Source organism: Leptidea sinapis, chromosome 27 (genome assembly GCF_905404315.1).
Source record: "Leptidea sinapis chromosome 27, ilLepSina1.1, whole genome shotgun sequence".
Lineage (NCBI taxonomy): Eukaryota > Metazoa > Arthropoda > Insecta > Lepidoptera > Pieridae > Leptidea > Leptidea sinapis.
In genome coordinates, this window is record NC_066291.1 from 1,664,686 (window position 1) to 1,690,813 (window position 26,128).

Consider the following 26,128-nt stretch of genomic DNA (forward strand, 5'->3'; position numbering starts at 1 on the left):
CTGGACTTAACCGAGTAGTAGGCATAACAAGCTTATGTTTATTCGTGATGTGAACATAATGAAAATATTAGTTTCTTGAAAATTCGCTTATATACAAACATAAAGTTATCATGACTATACTGAGAAGCATGTGTTAATATGTCAATTTCTTTAAATTTTTCTTCTAGTAATTCTTTAGGACCTATTAAGTGAAAATAAGCCTTTTCTGCGGTACAAGATGTATGAAGGTATTCAGTTAGTTAACATTTAACGCAATTTTGTGCATTTTGTGATTCAAACAGTTAGGTTATTAGTGACAATACTATATTATTGCACTTAATTAATTAAAAAATACAGTTTACAACGTTTTTTATTCTTAATTTTTGCTTAAGAGCAAACACATCTTTTGTTTTTGGAGATGGAGGGCAAACTAGCGTATCTGAAGTTAAGTGATCACCGCCGCGGCCGTCTACATTTTCCTGCAACACACAAGGAATCACAGGAGCGCTGCCGGCCTTTAATGTTCATAATGTTCCACACGCAACAAAACCACAGCGAGTTATTAATTCAAATATAAATTCCCACCGAAAGGACAAAGTTAAGTGTGAATAAGCGTGCTCAATTTTCAAGTGTTGACTGTAGAATTAGTCTCCCGGGCGGTGGTAAAAAAACGACACGTCCCCGTTCAAAAGGCTCGACGTCCCAAAGACTAAACACGGTTCGCTTCGTTAGGCCTCTGAAAAAAGGCTTTCCAATCTTCGTTCGTACAGTTACCGCTATAACTTAAGTACTACTTGGCATTAAGTGTTTGAAACGTAAGCCTTTTGAATATTTTGATCGATAATAATAAATCGTTATTGTAATTTAAGTGATCTATTAGTAATGAATTTATTATTAATATTTCATTTATATGATGATTGATTTATCATTCAGTAAAAGTTTATAAATTTTCTTGAATTTATTACCTTCATAAATATTTCAATTATTATATTTATCATAATTCTGCATAATATTATTTAAGAAACGATTAAAACAAAACTATTATTTTTAACTTTTTATAGTAAGAATTGTTTCTGTATTATGTTCCTTTCTGAATACAATTACATATTTGATTCTAAATTCACTTCCGCTTAATTCTTTTCAATACAATAGATTCGATTTCAACTAATTATTTTCAATGTTATAGATTCGATTCCAACTTCTTGATTATTTTCAATAAAAGTGAAGTTTTGTTTTTAAAAAATTTCTTACGTTAAAATTTATTGATCTAAATACTGGTTAAGTGTTCCATGAGTCGTAATATAAGATTTACGATCAAGTTATCTTTGCACCGGCTGTGAAGCGCAAGTTGCCTCAATCTATAGTATCGATTAGTGAGCTTTTTACCCGCACGCACTCACACACAGAAGCGCGGGGGCCTGCCTTTTTAACAATCTTTTTTTCGAACCCCCCCGAGCCTCCCAAAAACCACCATGTCCATCGGATGCAAAGAGCTTCGTATCCCTCACCCCAACGCATAACGGCATTGAAAATGGAATTTCCATGAGTGATGGAGTGTCAAACGCGATGTAAAAAAGAGTAGAAAAAGTACTTTATGTTAATTATCGAATGCGTTTTTGGGTTGAATTTAAATTGAATCAGTGTACGTTCAGTATGCTGTCTTCGAATTCGTGTCGACCCTTTGACATCTTATGAAATAAGACGATTAAAATGTTAAAATGACACCCAAGTAGTTTTATCTATAGATACATAAAATAATATTTTTTTTAGAAAAGTAAGTAGACTTTGAGTTTATTAGATAAGTATGCATAACAATTGGTAAATAACGTTATAATTAGATTGTAACCATAAAATATTAAGGAAATAAAACGAAAAATAACAAAAAAACATTTTAGTAAATTATAAGTTCATGTTCTTGTAAGATAATAATAAAATGTAAGATTTATGTTCATTATGATAAATGAAATTACACTATTTTTTATGGGATTTGTGGATAAGGTTACCTGACGATAATAATTGTCGCCGTAAACACTCTTTGGCAACACCATTTACATTACAAAATTATTTTACAACATTAGCCCATAAGTATTCATTTTAGGTGAATCTTAAATAATATATGATCAATCGATATAACTCACTGTCCCCCACAAGTGATTAAGTACATTGTTTTCACATTTCATATTTATTTTTCTATCTAACATTATAACATTTGTTTATGTTAGTTTATAAATTGTAAAAGTTTTATAACTGTCATGAAACTTAGTTAAAATTATGAATTCAAATATTTTTTTATTTACAATAAAATATCGTACGATAAGCATTATTAAAGAGCCTGAGGATGTTCGCTTCATTGCCAGTCTGTGATATACGTGTATTTACGGTGTAAACCTTTCCAACGCAAACGTTTTTTAAAAAATCCTTTAAATTACGTAACACATTTGTTTTGTACATTTTCTGGGATCATATTATAAAAGCATATACATCGCCCAATAAAAGACTTTTAACTCGACTTAACCGAGTAGAAGGTATAACAAGTTTATGTTAGTTCCTCGTGTTAACATTATGATTGTCACAGTTTCTAGCAAATTCCTCAAGGTGCTTATACAATTCAGCGGTAACTTGTAATTGATTTAACTATTATTCATATTATTACTGTATGGTGCCCTAATAAATAAATAATTAAAATAAATCTAACTACTATTAAAATCACTTAAAAAGATATATATTAAAAAAAGGGTTGAACTTCATTTAAAAACTTTAGTACAGATACGTTTTCAGAGACTTAAAACCGCGTCAAACCATGCATAAGCTTACTTGAGCTTTTAAGTTTTCAAGTTTCGTAACATATAGCTTCGAGTTGAAATAGCAAACTAACGATTTCCATAACGCGTGCTTAAATCATATTCCAAGTACTTCGCTCATATATTTTAACTTCAGGTTTTTTTATAATATCATAATGCCTACTCCAATGTTTTATCGAAGTACTATGTACAATCGAAATTAAATTTCAAGTAGTTTTAAAGTAACATTGATAAAAAATGAAATTGATTCTAGCATTAATATTAAATGTCTTGGATGAACTGATTGTAAGTTGACGAGACGTTCTATTAAATAAAAGAGTGAAAAAAATAAATTCCAAAGAGTTTCTTCTTCCTAAGAGTGATATTTATATCCCAAGATTAATAAATACAATTCCATCGGTATTCTATTTACTAATCGACGTTAGAATAATTATGTATAAGGGTGACGTGGGCATTGCGATGCGTCCTGTCGCTAAATGCTACGCCATTTATAGTTTTGTGACGCGTAAGATGTTCCTTACAATTTGGTGACAATTATAAGGTTTACAGGATTATGATAGTTTTGAAAGAGAACAATATATTTTTTTTTATTAAAAAAGTGAATTGACGAGCAAACCTGATCCTAAATGATACGCCCTGCCACCACAACGCAGTACCGCTTGAATTATTAAAATTCCACAATGTTTCCACAGGATGCCGGCTAGATTATGGGTACCACAACGGCGTCTATTTCTGCCGTGAAGCAGTAATGTGAAAGCATTATTGTGTTTCGGGCGCCGTGGCTAGTGAAATTACTGGGCACATGAGACTTAACATCTTATGTCTCAAGGTGAAGAGCGCAATTGTAGTGCCGCTCAGAATTTTTGCGTTTTGCAAGAATCCTGAGCGGCAATGCATTTGAAATGGTTAGGGCGTTTCAATTATCAGCAGCTGAACGTCCTGCTCGTCTCGTCCCTTATTTTCATAAAAAAAAAACGACACCGTTGGGGTACAACATCTAGCCATCATCCTTTACAAAGAAGCCTCCGACTGGTAAATATAGCATATGCTATCAATAACGCTCTTCAACTTCGAGGGTCACATGCGGAACCGCAAACAAACAAAAGTCAAAACGCACACTTCCCCCAAAACTCACAGAAGAGGCTCCGATGAACTATCCGACAGTCACATCGTTAATGGAACGCCGAAAAAATATCGAAATAAAAAAATAGTTTAAAAAAACGCAAGCACATTTGAATGAAAATTGGGTGGAGGCGGGTGGACCAGTGCTCGGGTCCGATCGGCTATTATTATTATTATTACCGGCATTATATCTGCATTTTTTCCCGCGCACAGGAGGCGGCCATGTTTATTTTTCTTCGTTTTTCTTTTTTCGGCAATTCGGGGGGCGGTGCCCCCACATACGCGATACAGCCCGAACTACGCGATGTCTACAAGTGGACGAACATTTAAATTGGCCCTCATCAAATATTGACTGGGTAGTTTTTTCATTAACCGGTCGGTATTTTTTAACGGTTCCAATCGGATCCCTGTATCAATTTGTTCCTTTTCAAATGGTCGAGAGTGCATCTTTAAAATTTATTATATTATGCTTTATAAAAATGAATATCGGATTTCACTGAAGCATTTCAAGTATTGTATACGATCGGGGTTTGGTGCTTTGATCACGAATACTAATTATTAATAAAAAGCTCTATTGAAAATATATTGCTGAGACTTATTTTTTCCGACAATATTAACAAGGTATTGAATTACTGAATTGAATTATTTATTTCATTCATACACATGAATGAATGAGTGCATAACCTGCACCCGTTTTGCATACTAACACTACATAGAAAATAATTAAGTCTTAAGTCTTAACCTGAAATCTTGAAATTCGGGGTGCTTTTACTCTATGATATCTTCTCAGATTGTCAATTAAAAAAATATTAATTTTAGTGTATTTTTACTAAGATGGATTTCATATAATATGTATATGTACTATTAATATCGACAATAGAACATTTAACTGAAAGAAGACTTCACTTTTTTTAAAAACCGCTGCCTCAATCGTCAATCGAACCTGCTTGTAAAACATATATTATTTTATTTTATGCCAATGATCGGAATAATTGATTATTTCTTTCTACATATCATAGCATAGTTACTTAAACTATTTACTATTATTATAAGTGCAGGAAAATTTACATTTTATATGACATACAAACTTAAATACATATAAACATCCATGACTCTGAAACAAACATTCATATTCATCATATTATAAATGTCTGCGCCTACTTCTAAGGTATTTTGGGCTATTTGAGTCAAGAAGTAAAAAAAATGTTAGAACATAAAACTTAAATTTAACTAAATTTAAGTATAATTTATTACGATTTATATTGCCTGAACTGACGAGACTCAGGAACCTCAATGGTGATAGAATACTCCACATAAAGGACTAGTATCGCATCTATTACCTCTAGTATTTCGATTTATTGTATTCCTTACCCGATCGCACCCTGTATGCATTATTTTAAGTGATATCTCTCACTTCTGGGATTAAGCCAGCCGTCCAAGTTGGTAAGAGTGCTCGGACGTAACCTGAGCGAATCCCACATCATCCAGAAATTTTGGTGCAACTTAAATGTGTATGCATAATGCATTATAGTAATCACTTTTCTCTAATCAGTAATCATAAAAATGGCATTAAAGGTATTATTTTCTCAAAATTCATTCATTTGGAATTCTTTTTGATGTCAATTCAAACACGGGTAGTATATAAAAAGAGGGTATAAAAAGAGGAGGCTGACATCAGGAGAGGAAATAAACGGCGCAAGAAACTCCTCCCAGCAATCGTTTTTTGCGTTCTTTTTAATAAAATATACAATAATTAAAATCAAATCAAATCAAAACAATTTATTGCAAGTAGGTATATACAATAAACTTTTCCACGTCATAAATACAATAGAATAATTTAATATATTATCGTAAAAATATAAATGTAACAATAATAACATTATATTACAAAAGTTATTGCTAAAAATAATCATAATCTCGCTTAGATATTTAAAATAGTTGTCAATTTTTCTAGAATGCACTGCAGTGCTGTCGTGTCTTGAAAATTGATTCCAAATAGCTATATTTTTATAATTCCAATATTTTTGTATATATACAATAATAATAAATAACACTCGTCAGGGACACTCAGTACCTATATTATGTATGTAAGAAAGAAGAAAGAATGAAAATATATTTATTTGGTTAAAATATACATATCTTTGAAACAAAAGGTCGTCAGCTCAACTTAATGTTGTGAAACTAGCCACAAAGCTGGTATTCTACAGACGCCTACCCTAGTTGCTACACAAGTAAATATAAAAAATGAAATCTTACAAAGAAAAAAAAATAAAACTTGGTAAAAAAATCTGCACATTAGGTAAATGATATTTAAAATTCGTCATAAAACTTTTGCTTTATAAAGTATGTAACTCTTAAATGATAATATTTTCGATTGTTTCATCGTTAAGCTGTACAAATGCAAGCCACATTGACAGAATGCATCAAGCGCCTCGACGTCCACGACGATGTAGGGCTGTTACAAATAGCGTCGCAGCCGTGGCCAGGGTTGCCGCGCGAGGTAGGGACGTGATTGATCAAAGTCGTTTGTCAAGCTCGCGTCGCGTTCCGTGCCAGCCCTGTGCAATTAGCACGTGATTCTCAACATCTAATACAGAATTTAGTTTTAATTACTTTGTGCGGACATTCGGCGAATATTTAGTTAGCGAGGTAATGTCCGTGTTCACCGCGTACTTTATGATCAAGTGTATTGCTGTCTCTTTTATACACAGTTTTTTTTATGAAAATAAGGGATGAGATGAGCAGGACGTTCAGCTGATGGTAATTGATTCGTCATGCCCATTACAACGCAGTGTCGCTCAGAATTCTTGATAAACCTAAAAATTCTGAGCGGCACTACAATTGCGCTCGTCATCTTGAGACGTAAGATGTTAAATCTCAATTGCCCAGTAATTAAGCCTTCAGACCGAAACACAATAATGTTTACACATTACTGCTTCACAGCAGGTGCCGTTGTGGTACCCATAATCTAGCCGGCATCCTGTACAAAGGAGCCTCCCACTGGTAAAACAATTATCAAGACAGTGATAATAATACAACACTGATCCTAGCGTCATAACTTAGATGCCTTCTGCAATACGGACTTAACATGCGAAAAACATATTTTTCTTTCAATAGGTGATTATCTAATACATATATATGCAAATTTTTCTGCAAAAGCGTTTTTGTAATGTTATTATACCATTAGTTTAATAATAAACCACTGGTAACATATCTAAAGGCGGGTTTATGTGCATCACTCTAATGCCCTTCGATACATTCATACAAATCACGTCGGATGAAAACAAAGCCGTAATATGGAAGATGCCACAAAATAAACTCGACTGGTATATCTATACATTGCCGCATTTACTCCAGTTGTTTAAACTATTATAAGTCAAAAAACAGCTATGTAAAACATTTATTCAGTTTAGGTTCGATACGGACAGTGACAGGACTCACAACTAAGGTGATAATAAGCACACGATAACTGTGCTTACAATGTCTTTAAGCACATTTTTGACCGATCCGCTTTCCGACTGCGAATGATATGTCCTTGTATGTGTAAAGAACTTCATTGGTCACTCTGTAAAGTCCTTCGGGAACGTAGGTTCTATTTATCACGTGGGGTGTTCCGAAGAGCTTTTTCACCTGATTCCTGCCGCCAAATCCTACCATCGCACGACACGCCACAAGGTAGAATATCATCCCCACCATCTGGATGTGTGGCGGTCCTCCACAGTGCGGTTTTCAAGGAGCTTTCCTCCACGTACTGCCACGTAAAGGTGTGGCATGAGCTTCCTTGTGCGGTGTTTCCGGGACGATACGACATGGGTACCTTCAAAAAAAGCGCATACACCTTCCTTAAAGGCCAGCAACGCTCCTGTGATTTCTCTGGTGTTGCAAGAGAATGTGGGCGGCGGTGATCACTTAACACCAGGTGACGCGTACGCTCGTTTGTCCTACTTTTCCATAAAAAAGGTTTTAAATATAATATCTGCAGTATTTCTAAACTGACTAAAGGCTTAAGCTTAGAGAATACTCCCACTTAAAAGGCCAGCAACGCATTTCTTGACCTCTGGTGTTGTGCATGTCGATAGGCGATTGAATATCCATTCCCTTTACATAAGTATCTTGCCCGTTTACCCCCTCCAGTATTAAAAGTGGTTAAGTACTATAATGCAGTGCTGCTAAGGATTCTTTAAAACTGATTTCACTTTTCAACTGTAAAGATCCTATAGATCCTATAGATGGAGCCACAACCTGAGAGTCGTAAAAGTCATACCCGGATTTACGGTCGATGCGTTATACGTTTGGCTCAGTTGGTAAGAGCGCTCGAACGGAGCCGCGCCTTACGGGTCGCGCGGGTTCGAATCCTGCATCCTCCATAAATTTTAGTACAAATTAAATTTGCACTTGTCACTTTGACACATAAGATTAGTAATTTTACCAGTTCTTGCACACTGCTGTGCTTGGAGGTATAAAAAGGCACCGCTGACATTCTGTGCATAGGAAGCTTGAACTATGGAGGGAAATGAGAATCATTTGTGTATATGAAAAAGTATCCGTTAAAATTAAATTAGGGTGGCGCTACAGTAGCATCATGGTAGATCTTAAAAGAAACGCCAAATATAAAATAATACTAATCATACAAATAATTTGAGTTTTCTTTAGTTTTAATTCCGCCAATATTAAAGAAAACTCAAATCATTTGTATAATTATGGATTTTCGCAAAGTAACGCCTACTACAATAAATTTTAATACTAATCACACTAGCTGCACGTTTCCCTATAATAATTCTGTAACGTTATATTTACTACATTATTTTGTATGACAATCATATTAATATTTTAACTCGGCATACTTCAGTTCATCTACAATTCCTACATTCACACCATACCCTGTGCATACACTAGCGCCGTTGTGGAAGGTTTTTGAACTGCTATTAACAACATACAGTTTACTTTTTCAACTTTTATCCCATATGAAAGGGTTCTCCACGCCTCTACCCTCCATACCTTGAACTAGTAAAACTCTATCAATCTAATCAAACAGACAAATTAAAAAAACCTTTTAGACGATTCATCCTAAAATCATCTATAAGCATAATCGTAAATAAACAATCCAACAAATTAGTTTATAATACTATCAATGGACTGCACTGTTAGTTGTTTTTTTTTTTTAATTTTAAAATATTGGTGTACATCGGTCATGACGATAAACATTAATCTTTGAAATGAAGTTGAATGACCAACGCCCACTTGGGTGTAGTATTAGTTGCCGCACTTTGAGAATACGCCTGCGGTATCTAGTTGGAGCGGAGCCGAGTCCAATCCTTAATCTAAGATAAAGAGTTTATCGTTAGTATATTTTTATGCTTGCCTCTCAGAGCATAGACTACAAACATTCAGATGCCACAATTATATGAATAATACATCAATTGAACCATCCAATTGCAATAACCCTTTTATACAATTCTACCTTATGGTTAGTTGTTTCTCTCTGGCTCGTTTTCGTAATATTCGGGATGTAACAAGTCATTGGATGTAGACATGAAATGTCTAGTTGGAGCTTTTCAAACATTTCCGTTAACATTCGTCCATTTTATTTATGCAATCAATCTTCTGTCGACCAGCCACTACATACTAGCCACTGGATAGTGATTGTAGAGAAAAAAAAACATTTTCTCGTTAGTTCAAATATAGATAGATGTTTTAAGTTGAAATACAATGCATAATATTTATGCTTTACTATTATTAATATCGGTGGTAGCGTAGCAATTTATTTGATGACAATTTTTAAATATAAATTACTCTAATAACGTTATGTTTAAAAGTGATATTAAATTTGGTTGGTCAACATCGCTTAGTTATTTGATCACCATACGTGAAACATAGAAATAGAGAATTTTCAGTGCTATTTTGAGGTTATCTTTAGCAGTCTTCCAGTCAGCATTAATCCACGCCACCTCATCATATCTTCTGTACACTTCTGCTTAATTTTTCAAGTACAAGTTACCTCCGGTCAATACATTTCTTATATAATATAATCAGTGTTGTTCTGTTCATAATAAAAAAAACTCTTGCGGATGGAATTTTGGAAAATCCGTTCTTAGCTGACCTCTACTCGGTGAAAAGAATATTCCTACCAAATTTCAAGTCTTTAGCTCTAATGGTTCCAGAGATGTCGTGATGAGTGACTATATACGTGGAAATCTCTTATATATATATATAGATAGATAATTTTGTCAGTTGTTTTTTATCATGACTAACTAGTGTTATTCCATATAATATATTCAAAAATCACGCCGTATAAGATAAAGCCGAAATATATAAAATGCCTCAAATTACACCTTATATAATGTATAAATCGTCGCATTTACTCCAGTTGTTTCAAATATTCTTGGTCAATAAGCAGCAATGTAAAATATTTATTCACTTCAAGTTTTATTCAATGTTTTATTTACAGTGACAGTTGACACACGAATTAGGAGAAAAGTCTGCTTACATTGTCTTTAAGCACACTTTTGCCATTTCGCTATCAGACTACGAATGACATGTCTGAGGTTTTTTAGCACAGGATGTCATCATGCAGTGTGAAGCACTGTTTGCTTCGGTTCAAAGGGCTGTTCTTATGTATTAAAGTGACGCATTTGCAATGCCAGAGTTTTATGTTTTTCAAGTAACCTATAGCCCTATTCTCGTCACAAATTAACGGTTCATTTCCAATTTGGGATGAAGTTACGTTCCGATTTAGAGAAATCGTTTGATGCGTATACTCGTAACAAGAACGATCGTCAATTTTTGGGGGATGCGTATCCTGGAGAATTTTGACGTTTGATTGAGTTAAGAAGATAAAACATTATTCAATAGAGCACACGTAACGATTTAAGATTTGGTAGAACAATATTGGTAACTTTGAGCGAGCTTGTCGATCTAATGTTGTTGAGGCGTGGCTCCGAACCATTTGTTGTTCAGTTTAAGTTACAGGGAAATGATAGGAGAATACCAACCTAGAGCAAAACCTGGACTGAGTCGGAAGTTATCGTCAATGATTTTGAAATTACGAGAATAGCACTGTTGATGGTTCGAGCAGGTCGTATCAATTACCATTATGTGAATGTCTGGCTTTCCTATTACTTCTTTTTTTTTATAAAAAAAACATTCCATCTTGAATCTGAGGGATATAAAACGCACTGTGATGTGGTTGATTTGTGAAAAAACGCAATGTGAAAAACTTTCATGAGTAAAGTAAAATGAAAATAAAATACCAGGCTTACAGGAAATATAAGAGTTCTCAATTAACGTCAATGTCTACACGAATGAGCCGTCACCTATCACTGCACACAACAATAGGATATTATCGATTTTTAATGCAACTTAGATCGTATCAGCCGACATCTGCAATGTTAGACCTGCGTTTTTCTAATGTTACTTTTGATATACTTTAATTATTTATTTTATATTGTAGTTTGAATGTGTTTTGCATATTCTATACATTACATTCATTGATTTTGATAGTACAATTCTCACTTAATCTATATGCTCAATTTCTGGGCTTATTTAAAACTATGCTCTTTCGATCAAAAGACTTGGGTTCAGAAACGTAGGCCAATATGTGCCATTCATCATTATAATAAACGGTGCTCCGCTGTCCCCATGGAATTTATTGATTTATTATTTTGTTGGTCAGATTAAAGGAATTATTTTTTTATATTAACACAGTGGTGTGTTTTGAAGTAAACAAGCTTTTATTGAAATTTTTGTAGTACAAACAAAACACGTGAATACTATCTATTATATAAGGGTAAAATTATCCCTTTTCTTTAACTGTAGTTTTTAGGTAAATAGATATGCTCGTGTAATGCATGAGAAACATAGGTGATTTTTGATTAATATCTTCAAGGTCAGGTCTGCCAGTGAGAGGCTCCTTTGCACAGGATGCTGGCTAGATTATGGGTACCACGACGGCGCCTATTCTTGCCGTAAGCTGTATTGTGTAGACATTACTGTGTTTCAGTCTGAAGGGCGCCGTAGCTAGTGAAATTACTGAGCGAATGAGCCTTTACGTCTTATGTCTCAAGGAGACGAGCGCAATTGTAGTGCCGCTAAGAATTTTTGGGTTTTTCAAGAATCCTGATCGGCACTGCATTGTAATGGGCAGGGCGTATCAATTACCATCAGCTGAACGTCCTGTTCGTCTCATCCTTTATTTTTATAAAAATAAAAAAAATGCAAACGAAGGCCCTAAGACCAAGATCTATAGAGCCTACTTAGAATTTGGTCAGATTTTATTTATTTATTAATTAAAGCTTTTGTTGCTTTTGCTTTAGTTTACTTTTTTCCGTATTTCATTCTTCGTTATTTTGCCTTTTAGTTTAATACTTAATAAGTTTCTTTGCATATTTTTTGCGTCACTTTTAGTCTCTTCGCTTGGTGTTTAGAGTTAACACTTCACTTACGTAAAATTTTGCTGAGTGTGATACAGCTCGAATTTGACTTTTGCATTGGGGTGTCTTATCTTAATCTCAACATAATTTCAGCTGTCAAATGAGTAAAAAAAAGAAATCAAAGTTCATGCTGAGCGTAAACTCAGCTAAATATTACGCAAGTATAGTCTGAGCAAAGTCTAAGGCGGAATTCCATAGAGCATACGTAAACTTTGCTCCCACTTAACATGCGTACAACTTTTCTAAGTGTGATAAAAAGCAAATACGAATTTAGCCTTGGACTGTTTTAGCTTAACCTCAGCCTTACTTTCAGGTGTCAAAATATTAGATATTGAGATGATTTGTTCAGCTGTAGAAGATGGATGAATTTATAGGGTAAATATGAATGGAAAATTTTGGGCTAAGGCAGTTTCTTCGTTGGATTGGGGATGTATCAGAAATAACCCAGGTAAAGAGTTTCAAGAATAACATTCAAGTACCAAGAATTACCAAGAACGTATTTTCTGTATGCCACTCTGGACGACAGGAAATATTGTATGCATGTTGTCAAAGCGTGTCAACCGCTGCGTAAAAACCGCTCGTTCACTCTAGCGCCCGCCCATCTGAAAATGGAGCGACCGATAAAAAAGGTAGCGAATTATAAAAAAGCGGCACACAATCGCGCGCGCGGACGTGTGGGCGGCGGGCGAAATGAAATGAAATAATGAAAAAAATGGGCAAAAAGCAGTACAAACATGCATTGTCGTCTCGCACCCCCTTAATGAGTGGGGGGAGGGGGGAGCGATGTACGCAAGTGCCTGATTATCACCTGATTCTATCTGGGCTGTGTAATCACACAGTGCTGACGTCATTTTTAGCTTTCTTCCGGACACTAGTATACCTAACTTGATTATGAATCTATGCAACTTTGTATCACATCAAAGATCAAATAGTACAATTTGCTGCCAAAGTACAATAGTACAATTTAATTTAATAATAAATTATTACTTTAGCAAGAGTTTTTCGTTGTGATTTCGCAATTTTTTTTAAGATTTTATGGTCACACAGAAAAAATAATGGATGATATAAAAGTCTATTGTTGAGATGTACACTTAATTTTTTACTAAAATTAAGAATCTTTACTTAACCTTTCTAGAACATTATGTAGTTCTGTTAAGAGCAGCTGTTAAAACATAAGAAGGAAAGTAAGTTAAATTTTGTCAATGTTTTTAATTGGTGTTCATTAAATTCCAAAGTTCAGTGTACATCAACATTGGGACGAAAATAATAGACTCTATCAGATATTATATGCAAATACCAAATAGTTTATGCATTAAATGTCTTGATTTTTCGTACAGTACTTATCAGGGATTTACCAAACTTTCCGATCTCTAGCTTTGCTTTAATTAGGACCTGCTATATTTTCAATATTGTAATTCGTTGCTTGACAAGACCTTATGTAATAATAATAGTAATAGTAAATAAATAATATTGAGATCCGATTAAATTCTCAGGATATGGTGTACTTATGGTATGTACCTATGGTGTCTCTACATTTACTCGTTACGTATATAGGAATGAAGTATGTGTGTATGTAAGGATGGGTGCGGGCGGCGCAATCTCTCGTCATATTAGCTATCAAAAAAATCGGCCGAAATTAATTTGTTTATGCGAAACAAAGGTGGGTACTGGCTGTATGCACCCGTGGCTCGGCCACCTCCCGAAAAAAGAAAAAATAGGGAAAAGGGGAGGCTGGGGAGGGAACACCCCCGCGGCGCGATCGGCATCGGACTTCTTTTTTTAATCGCGTCGCATTTTGAATGGTCGTTTTTGGTAAGCACACACTGCGCGTTGCCTATTTTCCAATTTAGATTGCTTTGTATTACCGTCTGAGCGATGTGCAATAGTTTGGAGGCCCGTGACACGTGAACGGCGGAAATTAAATTCTGTGTAAAATAAAAATTGTAGGGTTTCGAGATTTTGTACCAAAACTCGAGCTGAGGGCCCTTGTTGGCATAACGTTATGTACAACTGTTATATACAGTATTTTTATATAAATATTTGTTTAGTTTTAAAGTTTAATTTCTATACAGATGACACTGGAAGCTGCTAAAAGCTTACTAAAAATAATTTCAACACAAGTAATTGTGACAAATACATAGTTGTCGTCATCATTCAATATTTTTTTTATTGACAATTATGACACTTAAAATTATAAAAATATACTCGGCATTTAAATAGTATAAGCTTTAGTTATGTTATGACCTGTTTCTCATTCAAATGCGGAATTTGTGAGTTCTGAAATGTCTGGAATGATGTAGAAACTACTAGAAGTTTCTCTTAAAAGCAATGATGAACATATTCCGCTGCAAATCGCCTCGAGCCATAACAGTTTCTGCACCCTTCCATATAATTAAAAAGTAAATTTTATTATAATCAAAGGCAAACTTATCATTGTAACATAGATAAAATCGAGGCAATAAACATGTTACGTAGAGGTAGTAATTATAATGAAATAATGAGTTAACTATAGCCCGGGGTTCGAACAGATGTGAATAAAATCCTATAATTAGCTAATATTACCATCTAGTATTAAGAAATGGAAACACAAAGTTTTAGAAATAATCAATTTAATGGTCAACTTGTTAAATAATCGAGAGTATGTTTAAAATTGATATCATTTAATTGAAATAATAAAACTTTCTCAAAATATTGACTGTAAAAATTTATATTTTGCTTTTACTATCGAAGTTTTTTAATCTACTCTGTCTCTCTCTTTGAATATATCTACTAAACCTCATCAATGCAGATCATTATAAATATTAACGTCAGGTAGACGTTCTTAAATCATTCTATCTATCGTTTATTGAAATCAGATAAAGCAACAAACGCGAAATAATATTCGGAAATAATTTATTATAAAATTTATTTAATGTAGCAAAATTTGTGCGTCATACTGTATTCGAACCCTGGATACGCCCTGGTGCTCGAACCTATGCCGTATCTTAGCCGTATATTTTGGTATCTTTGTTTATATCTTGAGCTGTAGCTCCATCTACAGGATCTACTTCACAGTTAATGGCTATTCCTAGCAGTAAGGTTAATCACTTAAAATATCAAATTGTTTGGTATGTGGGATTTTATATTATCATTTTGCGGCTAAAATGAATCATTAAAAACGTATATATAATATATAAGTAGGTAAATAATGACTATTTTGTTGTATTTTACTTCGCACCTTATAATTTTCATACAAATTGTATGGATGACGTGTACCTCTCAAGGGGCCCTATATTGTATCCCCTTAATCAGAATAGGCGCTGACTTTTGAAAGCCTGCAACGCTCTTGTATGAACTTGATGACCTGTCTATGGCCTTAATGCCTCTTCCATAATAAATATTGTTTTTAAATTTGTTAAAAGTACTACATCCAACAGCAGACCTTAGATCAAGCATCGCGGCTAATCTTTACAAAAAGGTTCTATGACTGACAAATTTTTACATTGAAATTTATTGATATCGGTCAACGTTACCTCTCGATGACTTCGTACATTTATGGTCCTTAAAGCATATAGCATCTCTTGGCTCATAAGCAGCTGGTTTTTACCTATTATTAATTTAAAAAAATACTAATCTTCGATCACTTATAGTTTTACTGAATCATCATCAAACATATCATACTTAATTGAATATCATTCGCCAAAATAACACTCATAATTTTACCATAGTAAACTTCGACGTAAACAATAAAAAATTTAAACGTACTGGCGTCGAATAACCTTGGAGAACTCCGGGGTGTAGCCGGGATATAAATGTAGCTCATTAATCACCGTAATTAGATCATTATGGGGATAGGATTACCCGAACACTATCAGGGTTTTTATGTTGTGAAATATATCACAAGTAGTGGCTTTATGCTTATTATACAATTCTTGTGCATTTTACGACACCATTTTATATCATTTTGTGCAATAAATAGTTAATATGAGGCTAGATTTGCCCCATGATCCCCACAATATAGCTATATTTTTTAACTTCTTTACTACTTTCACGTTATAGGAATTATACTTTCATGCTGTAATAATATGCATTTGCAGTCTTAATGTATATTTATGTATTGTAGAATAGATTTTTACAGCAAAAAGTAGGTATTAAACTCGTATGTAAGCCTGCAGAACTCGAATTAGATTCTCCCCAGGTTTTTTCTACAGATCTAAAACTTAATGTATGTATTTTTTACTATGTATTAATTTAATTTTATAATTAATTATTTTACGATATTTTCGTATTTTTTTAATAAGTTTTTTGTTGGTTTAACAGTAAAGTAACTTTAATAACTTATTAAATACAATAGGTATTTACTACATACCAAATTAAATTACTTTCACCAGTAGGAGGCTCCTTTGCACAGAATGCCGGCTAGATTTTAGGTACCACAACGGCGCCTATTTCTGCTGTGAAACAGTAATGTGTAAACATTATTGTATTTCGGTTTAAAGGGCGCTGTAGCTAGTGAAATCACTGGGCCAATGAGACTTAACATCTTATGTTTCAAGGTAACGACCGCAATTGTAGTTCCTCTCGGAATTTTCAGGATTTTTCAAGTGTCCTGAGCGGTACAACATTAAAATGGACAGGGCGTATCAATTACCATCAGCTGAACGTCCTGCTCGTCCCATCCGTTATTTTCATAAAAAAACGTTATAAATAAAAATATCATACATCGATTTAAATTATTAAATATCTCGAGTGGTGTAGACCAATGTTTGGTAATAATTATAATAAATGCTTTTAACGTTATCTAAAAGAATCGTAATTACCATTTACAAGTATATTATCTTGGTCTCCAGAGGCATTATGTAAGTTCAAAACTAGTTTCATACAAAACAGTTGATTATTGAACGATAAAGTTATGCATGTACTGTGTACATAATTGGCTACTTAATATAATTTTTCCGCGTTCCTAAGCTGTATCGGGCTAGCTTAATTGGTACCGCCATAATTTATTATACTTAATTTTATGATAATCTTGATATTGAATTCGCGGGCTATTCTGTTACTTTAATTTATTTAAACTTAGTAGTTCTATCTTTGCGTGTAAGCTGTTTTCTGACGTCGTGTCTGTTGTTTGACGTCGCGAACAGAATAAAGTAACAGATGGACATAAATGGAATCTTGGGTCACTGTAACGTCACTGACGTTTAGGAACAGATAGTCCAGTCAGAAATATTATCAGAACGAAGTAAAATGTAATTTAAGTAGCTTGATAAAATCGTATAGTAGTAGTATGATTTTTAAACCTATACTTTATAATGAAACAGAAATTTCAAAACTTACAATTTATGAATACGAATATTTTGTAATAAATTAAATTATTGAATAACATCTAGCTCTAGTATCCAGAATAACACCCAGCGGCGTGTATTGAAACAGGAGCGGATTGTAATAAGTCCGTCATAATTTATGTTACATGCAATTAAAGTAAGATTGTTGCCCGAGCGGCTAGGCCAGGAGCCAGAGGTGCATACACCAGGAGCTGGCGATATCTGGATATAGATTAATGGAATAAATGATTTATACCATACCATGAATATTTAAAACAAAGTATATTACCTATGATAAGTAGCAAGAGTTACAATATACTATAAGACTGAAAGTTTTACATAAACGAAAAAATTTTAACAGGTCTCAGGTAGGTAGGTTTAGTATCGCATTTGATATGATTGGTCAAATTTTCACTATTTGATCAAACGCATGAATAAGATGAATTAGCGAAGTTACTTAAATATCATCAGGAAAAGTATGTTTTACAAAAGCACTCTTTTAAATATATCAAACAAAGAAATACTGTTATAAAAAATTATTCCGAAGAGCTGTTTCAAGCCTGATTTCTGCGGTCCTCCACGGTGCGGTTTTCAAGGAGCTTCCTTCCACGTACTACAAAGCTGTGGAATGATCTTCTTGAGCGGTGTTTCCGGGACGATACGACATAGATACCTTCAAACAAAGTGCGTACACCTTAAAGGCCGGCAATGCTCCTGTAGTTCCTCTGGTGTAGCAAGAGAATATGGGCGGTGGCGATTACTTAACACCAGATGACCCGTATGCTCGTTAATCCTCCTTTTCCATAAAAAAATCTTACTACAGATTGTCGTAAAAGCATTTATCATATCATATTTATGTACTCTTAGATCTTAAAAAAATCAATAAATATCTGACCTATCTTATTATATTGTAAATGATCTGAAAATTGTAACAATAAAATGTTGTAAAGCTTTCACAAAGAACACTCATCATGAGAAGAGATTATATTTTAACATTAAACAGTAGTTGATAGACGATGATAATATTCTCTCTATAATGAATTCAACATTTAAGATTTAATGCAGCCTGTATTACACAAACACGACCTAATGTTTAGAGCAACAGCGTTTAATTTCAATAGACAATAATTATCGTCCCACGCTCCTCGACTATGGCGTAGCAAGTTTCCTGTCACTAAATGAGATTAAATATATCCAAAGATTTTGCAATAACATAAGATCGTTTAATGAAGTTGGTTATCCAGTTTATGACGTCATAATACATGTTCTTAATTGGAAAGATTATAAAGCGTAACACTTATTATATAACAGGACATAAGTTCAAATTATTGGATCCAACATAAAGTTATGTTAAGCTTTAAAAGTATTGTGTGCTTAAAGCAAAGAATGACGATGAAATTTAAAAATTTCTTTTCGAATCAAAAGAATAGTGAAAGCGTTTTTTGAAGTGAAGACCTTATTAGCCACGCTAAGAACTTTATTTTGTAAGTTTTGAATAGGACTATTTTTTTTGTGAAAATTAGGGACGAGACAAGCAGGACGTTCAGCTGATGGTAATTGATACGCCCTGCCCATAAAAATGCAGTGCCGCTCAGAATTCTTGAAAAACCCAAAAATTCTGAGCGGCTCTACAATTGCGCTCGTCACTTTCAGACTTAAGATGTTCAGTCTCATTTGCCCAGTAATTTCACCGGCGCCCTTAAGACCGAAACACATTACTGGTTTACGGTAGAAATAGGCGCCATTATGATACCCATAATCTAGTCGGCATCCTGTGCAAAGGATCCTACTGGTAAAGTTGTTATAAAGCATTTATTATTGAGTATTTCATATTATTTGCCTCGCCTTCACTTAAGAAGAAGTTCACTTGAAAACTCACAATTTTTTAAGTGATAACTTCTTTAGCGGCGTTGAGCACATTCCTTGGGATGGGTATAAAATGATAAACTCGCGCCAGGACACGTGACCTGATCGAAAATGCGTAAGACAGTTGAAATTATAGATGAAAGTTGATTTTCTGAGAGATGAACTTTTATGTTTAATAATTTTAACAGTTCTGAAGTGTTAATTTTTTTATGTAATATAAATTGTCATTTTTGTGTATCTACGATAGCGCGATAAATAAATATTGTATTTAACCACATGGTTAGTACTTTTATATTAATAAAAAAAGCAATTCGTGCGAAATTATTCCCTAACCATTTCAAAATGTTCAAGAATGCACAACATTAATGTTCAAGCTTTCACTTCTGCAGGCACCCCTGGAGTGCAGCCCGTTATGTTTTTGTTTATTTAGCCAAGTTATGTCATTCATGTATCAAACACCTTATATTTGCTTGACTTGTATGTATCTAATGGAATCCTTCATCGTAAACTTAACCTTCATCTTTTCATTGAAGATTGCAAATTTGCCAAAAACAAACAGTTTTAGGTCTTATTTATACCCTCACAATGATCAACAGAATTGTTGCAAGTATCAAAACAGCCTTTAAAAAAATATTTTTAAAATAACACAAAACTACTGAGGACATCTTATTGCTATTAATTTTCTTATTTAAGGAAATCTTCAATAAATAGCTGACTTATTATAACTTAGCAGACTTCTAAATACACCGAGCACTCGGAAGAATCCCATACATGCTGAGGCCAAAACGTACAATTTGTAGTTAACGGTTAACATTAATTTTGAACTGTTATTCGTTGCCACGTGCTTGTTTATTCAATTCCGACGTATGACAACTTATATATTCATGCATAATGTAAATCCTACACTGTACGAATATATACATACACACAACACGTGCCTTGTTTCCCAACAGGACAGGACGGTATTTAGCTAATACTTGAGTGATAGTTGCATTGAAGTTTCAAATTGGAGAATGAGAGGTGTAATATGATATATTTGCACTTTGGTACACACAATTTTTTTTTAACGTAAGCGTATTAGAGTTTTAAAAATTGCGTTTGGCACCATACCTACTTTGTGTAATGCAATCACAGCGATTCGGTTCTCTTTTTACCACTCCATTTTAATATCGTAAAATATTGTACAATGTTTCAATAATTACAATGTACCACCAAAAAGAGAAATCTCAAAGAACAGTCATATAAAAATGACAGACTCCAGATTCTAATTTTAATATTTTTTTTATTTTTAATTGTAACAGTATTTATGGCCAGACTAAGTAGTTGTACAGTGCAATAGATGTTTTGCTACAGTAACATCACAAAATATAACTGATTGACGGGATTTATAGACAAGACTGTAGTACTGGGCACGTTATTTAATATCTCTGCAACTATATATAACGCCGTTGAATCTCCTCCGAGAGGTGTCGGTTTGATCGTAACCCGCCACGTGCCAATGTGATTTTGGTTTCCGGATTCGTAAATACGTTTACTCAAAGAAAATAAATATTTTTTCATTTTTTACACCTGCGAAGAATTTCAATGTTTGTATGTGAACCAACTAGTATTAGAGGACGTAGGCTTACAAGGATTTTTCACCCAAAATAAATGCAGAGTAGGCGAGATGCGGAAAATAGGCCGTGAGTTTGAAATTTTGAAATTTTTGTCATCATTTTTGGCATCAGTTGCGCCACCGTGGTGTCCGTAAGCTACCAAACTAGACACAATACAGATACCAGAGTCATTACGCGTCCGAGCTGGTCGCGCCACCAAATCGGTTGTGCAATTTCCCAGGGAGGCTCCTTTGCACAGGATGCCGGCTAGATTATGGGTACCACAACGGCGCCTATTACTGTCGTGAAGCAGTAAAGTGTAAGTATTACTGTGTGTCGGTCTGAAGGGCGCTGTTGCTAGTGAAATTACTGGGCAAATGAGACTTGACATTTTATATCTCAAGGTGACGACCTCAATTGTAGTGCCGCTCAGAATTTTTGGGATTTTCAAGAATCCTGAGTGGCACTGCATTGTAATAATGAGCAGGGCACAACAATTACCATCAGCTGAATGTCCTGCTTGTCTTGTCTCTTATTTTCGTAAAAAAAGGTGAGTAACTCTCTATACAGCTGTATACATTTTGTTGGAAGCGGCAACTGGTTGCGCCACCGTGGTGTTCCGGTAAAATGTAGCCCTGAAAGTAGCACCAAATGGAGAATTAACATGTCAAAGTGACAAGTGCATTAATGATGCAGAATATTTGGTTTATTATTATAATTCAATGCAGTTCAGGATTATTATCTTAGCAAACAAGTTACACTGCATGAGCAGGGATCATTACTTACCAAAGTTTTGCTTGTCCCCTAAATTCTTATCTAAAAAAAATTATAGTTAATAAATCATTATATTTGTTGGATATAATTACTAATTGTGACAGTAATCATCAGCATGTTCACGAAGCATCCTTACACAAACAATAAGCTTGACTGTAAAGGTTGATGCATACAATATACGATAATTTATATTAACTTATACAGTTAATTCTTTATTACTTTTCATGAAATAATTTATTTCATTTAAACACGACTCATAAATTGTATGTAACACCTTACAAACTAATTTATTATGTATATTACAGCCATTGTAAAATACTCATTTTTATAGAAAAGAGTGGGCGTTGAGTTTCTTATATGTTATTCTCACGAGCTCAACTGTTTACGAACATATGGTAAATTCAGGAAATATCTGTAGTGACGATTCAAAAGCGCTTAGTTTAAGCCTATTTGAATAAAGTTTATTTAACTTTGACTTTGATTTAAAGCGATTACAACTACATGCTATCATAATATTCACAAGGTCATTGTCCAAAGGTAAATTTAAAATACCCATGGTACAAAATTACTATGGAAATAGACCGTTAAAAAAACGAATTCCATACTTACTCAATAGTTTACCCGAGGACATAAGACGTGAGCCTATACTTGCTAAATTTAAAAATTTATTAAAAAAAAACACTTGTTAAATACGTTGTGACCATTTACGTAAATTAATTGTATAAATATAACCTAATTTAACGATTTATAAGCTATCTTTTTGTAAAGCGAGTTACCTGCAGTCAAACTGCGTAAGCAGTTTTGCGGGGCATGGTTTAAATGAAATTGTAACTTTTATGAATAAATATATTACATACATACATACATAATATTAGTTAGCAAAATGGGGCTGGTCGTTAAATATAATTAGAATTGGATACGTCTGTTAACGTAGTCTGAAATAAACGAGTTACCACAAAGCTCTGTTACATTAAATGATACAAGTAAAATTACTTTAAATCACTTGCACAATTCAGATGGTTGTATCTAATCAATATGCAAAGTGTAATCGCGTGAGGCTGCCTGCGCCTGCGCCGATCGAGTGCAGTTCTCTTTTTATTTAATTAACTTTTTCGCAACATTCATTTTTGATTTGTTCATTTGTGATTACTTTATAGCTCTTAAGTATTGTCGTGGCAATATCGTTTGTATGAAATGCGTTACTTTCATTTCCAATTGCTTGTCTTTTCCAATATCTTTTTGAAATATTTCTGATTTATCTATAGAATAAACGATTTATGAAAAGCGGCCAAGAGCGAGTCGGACTCGCCCATGAAGGGTTCCGTAGCAGCAAGTAACATAATATAAAAGTTCTTGTAGTTCGTTGTAACGATTTATGACGTATTAAGAAAAAACTACTTACCAAATCTCGTTCAAACCAGTTTTCGGTGGAAGTTTGCTTGGGAAGGTACGTACATCATATTATATTTTTTTTTAGTTCTATCATTCCTTTATTTTAGAAGTTACATCGGGGGGGCATTATACCACTTTGGAAACTACTCAGTTTAAAAAAGTATACATTAGAAACCTTAATATCAGTTTTGAAGACCTATCCATAGATAATACACACGTATGGGTTTGATGAAAAAAAAAAAATATTGTTTGAACCCCCAAAATTTATTGTTTTTTTTTTTAATCTTAATGCGCTTCACAGAATCTACTTACCAAGTTTCAACAGTATATTTTCGGAAAAAAGTGGCTATGACATACGGACGGACAGACAATATGATGAATCTATAAGGGTTCCGTTTTTTGCCATTTGGCTACGGAAGCCTAAAAAGTTATATTCTTTTATTCAAGTGGGGGCAAACGGGCTAGTGATTTACGTGTTGTTAGGCGGTGAGACAACTAACTAACCAGGTGTCAAGAGACGTGTTGCCGACCTTTAAGGATGAAGTATATTCTATGATTGACGGTCCCTGACTCGTATCGGTTCGAAAAAAGTGCAGCCGGTATTTGTTTCCAAAAAGCGTTTATGCGATATATTTATAGAACAGAGTAGAAAGAAATATTAAATTATTATCTGTTTATATAAAATACGAAATACCGCTCACTCAGTCACTGACTAACTGACTGACTAATCACGAAATCTAAGAAACTAACAAAGCCTACATTATTGAAATTGGAAGAATGGAAGCTTGATTCTTTCTAGGACGTAGGTGTCAGCTTAGAAACGGATTTGAGAAAATCCTTGCCTAAGGGGGTGAAAGGGGGATAGAAGTATTTTTATAATCGTTTTTATTTCGTATATTATTTACATTTGAAAGCGTAGAAGTGTCGGTGAGTACTATCAAAATCAAAAAATGTAATATTTTTTCTAAGTAGGTACCTACTATCGCAACATTCATGAGAAACGGCAAATAAAGAAAAGTTCGGCGTTATCGGCAGTTAAAATATGTGTTTCTTGAATATTTATCATAGGCATAGATAAGACATAATGAATTACAAAGCCATTTCTTAAACAGCGTTTCATATAATTAAAAACAAAACGTTATTAGCAGCCGCATTAAATCATTAATAATTATTGAAACTAAAACAAACAAAGTTGATTTCTATTCCATTCTAATTGGACAGAAAATAGCTTATCGTTATCTCGAGTCGGTTAACGAACGGGTCTTATACTATTGAACCGATTTTGCGTACAAGTGTACTTTAAAACCAGTTTCTAGTTAATTAAGAGTAAGCTATAATTTATCACTAATTATTCAATACTAAATGTCGAGATTGTGCAAACCGTAATGAGTGAAAAGGCTTAAGGAATTGGTAATTAAGTATTATTATGTTGACATTGTTGGTACAATGTGAATATTATTTCCTGCATTTTTTGACCAATCTTTGGAATTATTTTCTACTGAGCCGATTTTGTGCAATGATGTATCGAGTCCTACCACGATCTTTGAAATATGATGAATAATTACAATTTTTTTTTTATGTACTAGAACAAATAGCTTCTCTTAAAAACTCCTTAATCAACATCTATTTCAACAAAATTAGGTCTTGTCAGCCTGCTAAGGCAGAGAGTAAAATTATCGAGTATCAAGATAAACAAAAAGAGAAAATATTAGTTATTTTTTATTACTCAAAAACAACAACTCGTTATTATCTTTACTGATACTTTCACCGATATAATGCTACATTATTAAAAAAGTATCATATCATATCATATATCATAGGCTTTAGAATTACTTTTTTTTTGTAATAATGTTCAAATATTAAAATCCAGAAGTACCTTACAAGTCCTTGGAAACTTACTAATATTTCGATGTATTTTAGATGAAGACCTACAACGATAACAGAAGAGAAATAGTCTATGCTTCTCTTGTTCTATTGTTACGACAAATAAATTCCAATGCCTCTTTTATCCACTCCTTCAAATCCTATACGAGGAGGCTTTATTGGCAGACATGCTTTTTGTCTCTTGCAGCACCATAGATACCACAATAGCATGCGGTTTTAAAGTGTACCTACGCCTTTTCGATGGTACCGTTCCTCGCAATAGAATATTCGTCTCACAATTTGGTTATACTTTAGAGAAAGTTCCTTGAAAGTAGTAAGCAGTCTGGGCAGTAAGTTTATTAGCTGAAAATAACACAAATCTCGAACTCTGCTACTTTTCACAACACAATTACTTTTATCTCACTTAGTATTTGTATGCTTAGATGCAACAATGTTACACAACGTACATTTCGGGGTTTCGGGCAACTGGATAATGAAATGTTTTCTGTTTAAATAGCTTTTCTTTGAAAGGCCTACGATTGCACCAACCTACTAGTGCGAAATATGAATATTTATTTTCACAACCATTATCCATTGTTTTAGTATAATGAGCTGGTATGGGACATGGTATAAATGCCGGCAGTAAAAGTAATCGAAGTTAATATCACTGCACCTACAAAAATTATAGGCTTAGCTAACCCTGACTTTAAGCTTAATTATTTTCTTTCATCGCTAATGAGGGTCATTCTCATTAATTACGGTGACGTCATTTCCTAATTACTGTTGCTTACATTTCTTTTAGGGTGCAAGTTCATTAATCAATACACGTTTCTTGGGATTAATTTATTCGTATTTTAAATAAACAGTATCGGCAAGCCTTTAACGAGCTAGCTAAATCATTCCGACTTTATACAAATTTTTGATAAAAAATTTAATTAATCTACTTTAAGTACGGTTATTTTAAAATTACAAAAAACTTCACATCATTATTGAGGTTGAGCAGG

The 26,128-nt window shown here is 33.8% G+C and overlaps 1 protein-coding gene across 4 annotated transcripts in view; it reads left to right on the top strand.

Annotated features, from left to right (window-relative positions):
- LOC126972789 (POU domain, class 6, transcription factor 1) overlaps positions 1–26,128 on the top strand; it is a 190,874-nt gene that overhangs the window by 47,108 nt on the left and 117,638 nt on the right. The window lies entirely within an intron of this gene.